The 9051-nt window shown below is 44.2% G+C and overlaps 1 pseudogene; it reads right to left on the bottom strand.

Moving 5' to 3' along the window:
* Positions 1-3651: 3651 nt before the first annotated feature.
* On the bottom strand, positions 3652-7510 carry LOC119276676 (annotated as a pseudogene).
* Between the last annotated feature and the right edge of the window lie 1541 nt (positions 7511-9051).

Here is a 9051-nt window from a genome sequence, read left to right as displayed (position 1 = left end):
AGGAGGAAGAGAGAGATGAGAGGTCATTTGTGGCGGAGAGTTATGGTGGAGAGGGACATCAATGAGGAGAGAAGAGAGGTAGGAGGAAGAGAAAAGAAGGGCAACAATGGTGGAGAGGGGAGAGGGAAAAGGAGGGGGAGAGAGGTCAAAGTGGGGGAGGAGGGGGAGGGGGTGAAAAGGTGGTACCAGCCACAACTAGCAGTAGCACTGCTTCCCAGAAAGCGTTGTTGCTATGGTATTAGTAGTAGCGCTTTTCAGAAAAAGTGCTACTACTAAGAGGGGCCCATTAGCAGTAGCGGTGCTGCAAAATAAAGCGCTACTGCTAAACTCTTAGTAGTAGCGCTGGAATTTGGACAATGCTGCTACTACAACTATCGTCGGTGTCCTCGTCTGGTCCCACATAGTAGTAGCGCCTTTTTGTTTTTCGGCACTACTGTTAAGGAGTTACTAGTAGCGCTGCCCAAGAACAACGATATTGCTAACTAGCAGCAACGGTTGCTATTTTCAAGCGCTACTACTGAGGTCCTGCCTATAAGCATTTCCCTAGTAGTTAATGCGACAAATTTAGTTACGAGATGATGTATTATGGAACGAGTAAAGAGACTTGTCGGTAATGATATTGAACTAGGTATGAAGATACCGACGACCGAATCTCGGGCAAGTAACTTACCGATAGACAAAGGGAATTATGTATGTTGTCATAACGGTCCGACCGATAAATAATTCATAGAATATGTAGGAACCAATATGGGCATCCAGGTTTCGCTATTGGTAATTGACCAGATAGGTGTCTCGGTCATGTCTACATAGTTCTCGACCCCGTAGGGTCCGCACGCTTAACGTTCATTGACGATATAGTGTTATATGAGTTATGTGATTTGGTGATCGAATGTTGTTCGGAGTCCCGGATGAGATCACAAATAGGACGAGGAGCTCCAGAATGGTCTGGAGGTAAAGATTGATATACAGGACGATGATATTTGGACGCCGGAAGAGTTTCAGGGGTACCGGATAGTCATCGGATCGCCGAAAGGGGTTCCGGGAAGCCCCGGGAGGTTAATGGGCCTTATGGGCCATAAGGGGGGAATACACCAACCCACAAGGGGCTGGCGTGCTCCTTCCCTTGGCCGTCGTCCCTATGGATGGAAAGGAGGGAGGGCTAGCCCCTCTTTCCTTCCCTCCACCTAGGAGGAAGGAAAGGGGGGCACCTCCTCCTGCCTCCCTCCCGCGGGCATACAAGGAGGGGGGAGGGCTAGAGGGCAGGATCCCAAGGGGGCCGGCCGGCCACCCTTGGAGCGCCTCCTGGCTGCCTCCCCTCCCCCCACTATATATATGAGGGAGGGGGCGCCACACAACACCCACGACAACCTCTTAGCCGTGTGCGGTGCCCCTCTCCACAATTTCGTTCCTCGGTCATATTTTCAGAGTGCTAAGGCGAAACCCAACGGAGATAGCATCATCACCGGCGTCACCACGCCGTCATGCTGCCAGAACTCATCCACTACTTCGCCCGTCTTGCTGGATCAAGAAGGTGAGGACGTCATCGAGTTGAACGTGTGCTGAACGCTGAGGTGTCGTACGTTCGGTATTTGACCGGTTGGATCGCGAAGAAGTTCGACTACATCAACCGCGTTAATAAACGCTTCCGCTTACGGTCTATGAGGGTACGTAGACACACTCTCCCCTCTCGTTGCTATGCATCTCCATGAATAGATCTTGCGTGTGCGTAGATTTTTTTTGTTTCCAATGCAACATTTCGCAACACGACGTGCTATTTATGTTTGATAAAGCCATGGTCTACTGTTGTAGAACATCACGGTTAATTCTGATTCTTCCATCGATATGATTCATAGCATTTGGAAAGTCTCCAATTTTTGCTATGGCAAATTTAGCTTTTCATTATATCTGATGTTCAAATCCATATATACCAGGACAACACATTTTGTGTAACATACCATGGCAAATTTTTTCCTTCAAAATGACAGGACAAACTCTTTTATTGTAGATTGTGGGATTTTTTTTTTGTCTCTTGCAACATGGCAACTTTTTTATGGGACCATGGCAATTTAAGTTCACGGAACATGGCAATTGTAGTTTATGGATCATTGTAATTACTTTTATGGAAAGACCTCCATTGCTAATATCATGATGCTAAGTTTGTTGCGAAATCTATACCTACTAATAAAGAGATTAGTGCTTCTGTTCGTCCGTCCTAAAATTACCCCTGAAATTACCATAAATTACCCACTATACCACCCATAAATGAAGAAAATGATTCGATTTTTTCTTTCAAAAAGTCGTCGTCGGGTTTGGTTCTGTTACCATGATACCCTCAAATATCACAAGCAAACGAGTACAGTTGTGGCTAAGGCCTCACTCTTCCACCCCAAGACCCTAGTTTGATCCCGGGTTTTACCCTTTTTCTCTCCCTTTTCTCTCTGATTTGCAAGCATGCACTTCCTCCTCCCCCGCACATGTTCATGGGTCGGCCCATGTGTGCGGCATGACGCCACCTATTTTATCATTTCATTTTTTTTCTCATTTCTATTCTTTCCTTATTTAAATGAATTTGGGTTTTCCAAAATTTCCATATTTTAAAAAGTTCAAGTTTTCAATTTTTTTTGAGAAATCCTAAAATGTTTGTAAATTAAAAAAATATTGGGAAATCATAAAATGTTCGCGGATATAAAAAATCATGGTGATTTTTAAAAACTGTTCGCGTATTATAAGAAATTAACGATTTTGAAAAATGTTGGGGAAATAAGAAAATGTTGATTTAAAAAGATGATCACGTAAACAAAACATATCGGTGAATTTGAAAAATATCCAAGAATTTATAGAAAATGTTCACAAAAATTCAAAAAAATTTGTGAGTTTCAAAACTTGTTCCCCAATTTCAATAAAACTTCATCAATTCAAAAAATAATCGCCGAGTCAAAAAATGTTCATGAATTCGAAAACTATTCATGCATTTCAAAAAAATGCCATCTAAACAAAACTAATGTTTGTGAATTCAAAAGGCAAGTTCATAGCCTTGGGATTTATCACGTCGAATGTAAGTGGCAACATGGTGGGCCCTTGTGTTAAAATAGAAGACACTCATATGTTGGAGTATTGAGCCATACTTATTTGGCTATGGCGCAATATTTTTAGCTCCCGCTCCAACGTATGGGCATGTTTCCTAGTAATTTATCATGTGAACTATGAGGTGGAACACAGGACAGAGTGGTGCCAATCCAACGGCACATCCGTCCCATGTTTCTTATTTCCCAGAAAGTTCTCATACGGGGCCGCGATGCATCCGTTGGAGGATGGTGCTTTTGGTCTGCTAAAATCCGCTCAACTACTGGTTAACTTTTAACAAATTCTTTTGTATACGTACGAGCGATCATTTTCTGTGTGGATGGATCAGTTCATAGCCAGGTCCAGCTTCGTTGGTTGCAGTAGCATTTGTAGCTGAAGCTTACTCAGCGATGGAGTATCATAGTTTACTGCTAGGATTTAGATTGTGCATAGATCATCGGAGCAGTTGTACGGCATTGTTCAAGAACGGTAAGGGTGCAATCTCCGACTGACAGACTGAGGCTGGGATGCTTTGTGTAAATGATCTTATGCGTACAAAAAATAGAATAACAACCTGCTAAAAAGATATAGGAAAACAAAACAGAAAGGAGTAAATTTCTTATATTCTATTCTTTTACATGGAAATGCTTTGTTGTTGGGGACAAGCTCCCAGTCCCAGCCATATTGTTCGCGAATATAAAGCAAAAACTCTGACTATTCAATATGACCAGTCATACTGCTTATTCATAAGTATTTAATACTACTATTCATCTTGCATGCGCCGACACCAAAGAACTCATTCCACCCGGCAATCTCTTTGTACGCAAGAACATTCCTACTTCATCCTTCTGTAGATTTTATGCAAAAAGGATTTCAACACTGCTTGCACAGCTTCATTCGGTTGTGCTTCGATGTCTGATATCATCTTTTCGTAAATCTCCCTTTCATACTCAGAGAACACCACCTGGAAGCAATGAAAAAAGGCATGTCACACTCACACATGCTTGCATTGAAAATGAATTTATTAATCTTAGACAATTATGCAATGAACTAGACATGTCACACTCATGTTGAGCAAAGAAGGAAACCTCCAGATTGAGCTCTTTATACAGCGCCTTCACTTTTGCAACACAAGCAGGATCTGATTTCCCATAATTTTCCTGTGCATGACACAGGCATTAAGATAGTGTTCCTGGAAAAAGAAATTGTGCGCTTCACAATATTATAGAATGACCCAATTCATGTGCCTTACAAATAAGATGTCTTTTTGCCTCTCATCGACCCGCACTAGTGCTTGAACAAACAGCCAAGAGCACTTGAAGTCTTAGATATCGGTTCCAATCTGAAACAGGATGATTTCAGAAATCAAATGCAACTTTTTTCTTTTCTTTTGACAGTAATAGAGGAAGTGAATCAACTTACCTTGCCCATAACTTCTGGATCACCAAAACAGTCGAGATAATCATCCTGAAAGGAGAATCTGGCGATTATACCACTTTCGAGAACATAAATACCGAAAAGAAAGTATGTCTTAAAGTGACAAGATAAATGTACTATGAAAAGTATCACCTGAATTTGGAAGTAAATACCCATTTCAACTAGGATATGCTTCACTTGAACATAATCATCCAAACTCCCACCGGACAACAGCAGTGCACAACCGACCTTTGCAATAGGTTAAAGGAATTTTACTGCAGGTGAATCATAACTAGTGTTGCCAGAAGATGTAAAATGAGCATTTCTTATTTACCGGCAAATAGAATGAATAGTAAGCTCTTTTGTATTCTACAATGCGCCTGTAACTGCATAGAAATTAAAACATGCCCCATTAGCACGAAAAAGAATAAACTACATAATGAAAAATCATTGTTCTCAAGGTACTAAGCATGGACAATATAGCATCGTCGAAGTTCATAATCAGGTGGCAATGGCATACACATCTACAGTGTATTTGCTCAGATCTTTCTGTCCTTCACTTGTTGTAATTTGGTCTAACAACTCGCCAGAAGTCGTCTTAAAGTCGACCTAGATGAGCAGTAACAGAATTAAGCTCCTGCAACAGAAAAGGACATAGAATGGGACTTTTTTTGGATATAATTACCTCATTGAAAGTCTAGGAGATCAACATAGTAAGGTTTCCCATGAAAATAACGCTTGAAGATCCGTGATATTTGGCTGCGCAGGACAAGTCCATCATTTATAGCAATGAGGCCAACCTGCTCAAGGGGAAAAAGCCACTAGCAAACGGTAATAAATCATGAAAGTCAACTAAAGAACTAAACCCAAATAATGATGCAGTAGTTTCTTCTGCTAAACAAATACTAATATTAATCTGTCTATTTACATAAGGAAGTCAATACCACGATGGTATCTGCTATCTAGCTAGTGACCTACTTCCTCCTGTGATATTGGAGTCGAGTCATGACTATTTATATTTACTCAAGTCTTGAATTAGTTAAAGTATTCCCTCTGTAAACTAATATAAGATCTTTTAGACCACTACTTTAGTGATCTAAAAGATCTTTTTTTAAACTTTGGCGACCTTTATTAAACAATAACCATGTCTGTTAAGAGAGAGGATATTAAGAAATCAGGGGGGGGCGGGGGGTGCTCCCGCCACTCCCCAGTATGTTTCCCCCTGTAACTTGCTCGAGCAAGACAATGCGCAGCGGCATTGCTTTCCCGAGCACAGTGCTCTATCGTCGCCCTGACAAAAGAATTCATCAACTTTCAACAGTCATCTGTAACCACCGCTGCGGAAGCACGGTACTCTGACGGGTCCAGTATAGCTTGAACAATCTCCAAAGGATCACATTCGATGGCAACAGAGAAAATCCCTATATCATCAGCTAGACACAAGCCTTATAATAACGCTTGCGCTTCCATTGTGGCGGCATCCATGGCGTGTATCTTGTACGAGCAGGAAGCAGCAATAAACGCCCCTGTACAGTCTCGCATCAATGCACCAGCAGCACCTGAACCAGCGTCAGGGTGATAGCTAGCACCCACGTTTAGTTTAATCACTCCGGTAGCCGGTCTGACCCATCACATAGATCGCGTTGGTACCTTCAGTTTGGTAGCCAGGGTATTAGCTACTATACCTCTAATGCTCATGGCTGATCGAGCTGCTGAACCGCAGGTTTCCTTGTGAGAAATTTTCCGTCAATCCACCATAAGTACCATCCAGCCACCATAATCATCTCAATTCCATTAGCAATTGGGATATTGCCTCCAGAGATTTCAGCACACAACAGACGTTCCAAAATGGCTGAAGCAGAACGCTCATGGGTCGCTGCAGCTTTCGCACTGATTTTGCTCTGTCACAAAAGAATAACATATGCCGAAGATCTTCTGGATCAGTACGGCACACAGGACAAATAACTGGAGTGTTCATATGACGATCGGATAAAGTACAGTAGCACGGTGCCACGGTACAATCCCATGCAGCACTCTCCAGTTAAAAACATGCACCTTTTGGAGGGACTGTTTTCTCCCAAATTGTTATATTAGTTTACAGAGGGAGTACAGCACAAGATCTTGTACAAGAACATTTAGACATATCCAGACAAAGCAAAGAGGTACTTGACAAACCTCTGGAAGCCTATACCAACATGGTTTTCCTCGCCTAGTTTGGGAGTTATCCATAATATCATCAAGAATGAGGAAATAAGCCTGAAGCTGCACATTACCCCGAAGAACAAGCATGAGAATTACACCTGGTTGCATAATACTCAAATCACGAAATGACCGAAGCACCGATGGTGATAGTAATACCCATTCAATGCCCCAGCCAAGAATGCAAGCAAGGAACTCTTCCTCCTCGCTCGGTTCAGATCCTGCTTTCAACAATTTGTAGCTCAACAGCCAAGCCGCGGTTGAGCTTTCCTGAACATGGGCAAAATCCAAGTCATTAGTTTGTGTTGAAATATACAGTATTACCCGGGTCTCTCCATCGATTTGGACTCGTCAAGCAACCGATTGGAGCATGAATTTATTTAATGGTTTGACGGCCAAAAACGGTGTGCCCTGGTGTGCCCCTCTTGTGTCAAAACGCAAATGTCTGCTCACCACCAAGCACGTTGTAGTCCAACATCTGCTCGGGAAAAAGGATAATGGAATTTTTAAGTACGATTAACCGTCACTGATGGAGAGGGAAGAAAAAAAATAGAGTATTGAAGAGAGGTAGAAGCACTGACGGCGTCGATCCATCGGAGGGCGTCGTCGTTGAAGTCGAAGGAGTCGTCCCGGAGAAGCTCGGCCTCGAGGGTCTCGTACACGCGCCGGAACGTCGCCGCCGTCGTGCCCGTGCTCGCTTCGCCCTGCGCCGCCGCGGCCATGGGTGCGTGTGTGGCGGCCGGCGGGTGTGTACCGATCTTGATTTATCCGGTTTTTACTTATTTCCGCGGGGACCAGGGATGTTGCGCCGGTTTCAGAGAGGACCCGGGTGTGACGCTCTCCGTCTCCGGTGGTCTGTTTTTTTCTACTCGGCCTTTATTTTTTAAAATTGTTTGAATTGCTTACCACATGGACATGTGCCACATGGTAAGCAATCCAGAGACCCGCAAGGCCATAATTAAGAGCGTGATCGGAAATGCTCCAGCTCCTCTGAATCCTCGACTCCCGCTCATTCACCAGAAATACTGCTCCTTGTAGAAAATAACGTTAGTAAAAGATGCAGCTATGCTCCCTATTCATGTGGAGCTGGGCGGGAAAATAGGAACGAGCGAGTTGGGCGTGGCCAGGTGAACCGTTTTTCACTTGGCGGTGACAGTTTCTTCGCAAATCTTATCAACTCCGTGATTTAAGGATCTGAGATTTCAGAAAAAGCTGCTTCGCGTAGTGGCATCGCAACCGGCTCCACTCCGCACTTTCTGCTCCACGGAGTTTGCCTGTTCGGCGTTGCTCCACCAACTCCTGTACGGAGCGGAGAAGCGAAGAGTGATAGATTATGGATGGGGTTAGGTCCATATAAGACAATAATTCTTTGTTAATCTCTAAGGCCTATGAATGTGCATGGTAAGTGGTGGGAAGTGTAGTACCATATCGCTATAGTAAGAAGAGTGAGACCTCATTATAAAGGCTGCTCTACCACTTGCTATTGGGGACTTGGAAATAAGAGTTGTACGCGTGCGCTCCTCCACCTCCGCCGCTCGCCTCGCCTCGTTTCGTCTCGACGCATGCGCGCGTCGCAGGTTGCGGGAATGAGCCGAGCCGAAGCTTATTTTTACCAGCCAGAAATGGTTAATTAATCTTTGATAAATTAACGAGTCGCTTACAGAAGTGCCACTGTCCGAGACGTTGGACCGTGGGCTGTTCGCGGACTCGTTCGTGGGCCTGAGCCCAGACCCATCTACCCGATGACCTATATAAGAAGGCGTTGTCCAGTGGAGTGAACCCTAACTCAGTTTACTCACTCTATTTTACACAACTCTAGCCGTCATCTATTGTTCCTCTCTTTGTGTTGTTCCGGCGATCCCATCCCGACGACCACGTGCACGGCTGGTCGGAAGAGCAGGTGCCTCCGGAACCCCGTCGTTCGAGATTCTGCCTGGGAGAACGGCAATAAGGTTTTTGGGGAGCGTCTCGACGCGACTGCTCCCGATCTGTCTCCGTCTCCGTCCGCCTCTGCTTCCTCTACGTCGACTCCATGGCTGACGACGAAATCCCAAGAAGAAGGCCTCGGTCGATGTTGAGGCTGCTGTTGTTGTTGCCGCCACCGCGGTGGCCTGGTCAACCGGAGGGTATGACTCGTTCATCCCCTATCTGCTCGTTCATGTGATAGCCGTATATATGTTGTTCATAGATGTTTCGGTTCTATGTGTACGTGCTCACATGCTTAGGTATCAGTATGAGATGCATATCACATTTTCCATGTTTACTGTTTACTCGTGGATTAGATTAGTCAGGAAAGTGCTAATGTTTCCAATAATCCAAAAACCTTATTTTAGGCACTTTTCGACTCATGGCTTCGCCGCTACTCTGAAACCA

The sequence above is a fragment of the Triticum dicoccoides genome, chromosome 3B (genome assembly GCF_002162155.2).
Source record: "Triticum dicoccoides isolate Atlit2015 ecotype Zavitan chromosome 3B, WEW_v2.0, whole genome shotgun sequence".
In the NCBI taxonomy this organism is placed as follows: domain Eukaryota; kingdom Viridiplantae; phylum Streptophyta; class Magnoliopsida; order Poales; family Poaceae; genus Triticum; species Triticum dicoccoides.
The sequence above is the reverse complement of the archived record's forward strand: the minus strand, read 5'-3'. Positions and strand labels throughout refer to the sequence as shown.